This window comes from Lepeophtheirus salmonis, unplaced genomic scaffold (genome assembly GCF_016086655.4).
Source record: "Lepeophtheirus salmonis unplaced genomic scaffold, UVic_Lsal_1.4 unplaced_contig_10854_pilon, whole genome shotgun sequence".
NCBI lineage: Eukaryota > Metazoa > Arthropoda > Copepoda > Siphonostomatoida > Caligidae > Lepeophtheirus > Lepeophtheirus salmonis.
Window position 1 is genome coordinate 1 of NW_027289289.1, and position 1,285 is coordinate 1,285.

General features: G+C 30.4%; 3 non-coding genes across 3 annotated transcripts; 2 read left to right on the forward strand and 1 right to left on the reverse strand.

Moving 5' to 3' along the window:
* Nucleotides 1-735: 735 nt before the first annotated feature.
* TRNAL-AAG (transfer RNA leucine (anticodon AAG)) lies at nucleotides 736-817 on the reverse strand. The gene has a single exon. It is a non-coding gene; the product is annotated as a tRNA-Leu (tRNA).
* A 100-nt stretch (nucleotides 818-917) lies between these two features.
* TRNAL-CAG (transfer RNA leucine (anticodon CAG)) lies at nucleotides 918-1,001 on the forward strand. The gene has a single exon. It is a non-coding gene; the product is annotated as a tRNA-Leu (tRNA).
* Nucleotides 1,002-1,072: 71 nt separating this feature from the next.
* TRNAM-CAU (transfer RNA methionine (anticodon CAU)) lies at nucleotides 1,073-1,144 on the forward strand. Its single transcript has one exon. It is a non-coding gene; the product is annotated as a tRNA-Met (tRNA).
* The last annotated feature ends 141 nt before the right edge of the window (nucleotides 1,145-1,285 follow it).

Sequence of the window (1,285 nt, forward strand, 5' to 3'; positions counted from 1 at the left end):
TTTTCTAAAAATATTTACATATGTTAGTTTGAAATATTATGTTTACTTATGTACACGAGCCTATGTAACAAAGCCTTATTCTTTAATTTTTAAAATTTTTGTCAAAGTATATTTTTTTCAAAATATAGAAGAATATATATAGATATAATTATGTTATATAAAAATGAATAATAATCATTGATTTGGAAGAACAACTTCAAAAATGTCTCGAGGTATGGAGTTTAATGACTACATTGTGGTTACTGGGCCGTATGCACTTTTTGTAATGTTTATGAAATGAATTCCTCTTCTTTTAGAATAAATTAAAAATATTATTTTAATTGAAGCAAGTAAGTAATAGAATAATACTATATAAGTATGTATCTTTGTGAATGGAGTTATCCCTTAGTTTGTGTATAAAGTTCCGATGTTATAGCACTCTATGAGTACGTTTAAATCGTTCAAATACTAGAGCTTCTAACAGGCGTAGATAGTTCAAATAGTAGAACAGCCCTTTAACAAGCATTATATATGTTTTTATTCTTTAATTTTTCAATGATAATTTTTGAATTAATTTTAAAGTTTTATATTTGTACTTATAAATTTTATTCAAATTTCATTTAAAATCAATTAATGTCTTTCTTATGGGCCGACTTTGAAAAGGAATGAAAGAAGCCCGATAAAAATAATTTAAAAAATAACTTTTATCGAAGCAAAATGTAAGAAAGAATGGATTTTATACTAAAATATCACTATTGGCAGCGGTGGGATTCGAACCCACGCCTCCGAGGAGACTGGTGCCTTAAACCAGCGCCTTAGACCGCTCGGCCACGCTACCTTATTACAGATCAATTAGGCCCAAATTATTATTATTATCATGCAATACTAAAAAATGAAAAATTGGAAATATTTTATATTATTCAATATGTTTATTTACAGTCAGGATGGCCGAGTGGTCTAAGGCGCTGCGTTCAGGTCGCAGTCCACATCTGTGGGCGTGGGTTCAAATCCCACTTCTGACAATCTGTTTTTTTATTCTGAGAAAAATAATATGACAGATTTAATAAAATCCTCTACTAAGCGTAAATGACTAAGCAGAGTGGCGCAGTGGAAGCGTGCTGGGCCCATAACCCAGAGGTCCGTAGATCGAAACTACGCTCTGCTAACTTGAGGACAATTTTTTTTTTATTAGATAGAATAGTATATATATTTTTAAGATTAATGATATCTTTATTATTGCTTAGGGTAGGTACATTTGGGGTTGGAAGAGGTAAAGAATCCTAAACATTCTACAAATTGTCATGAT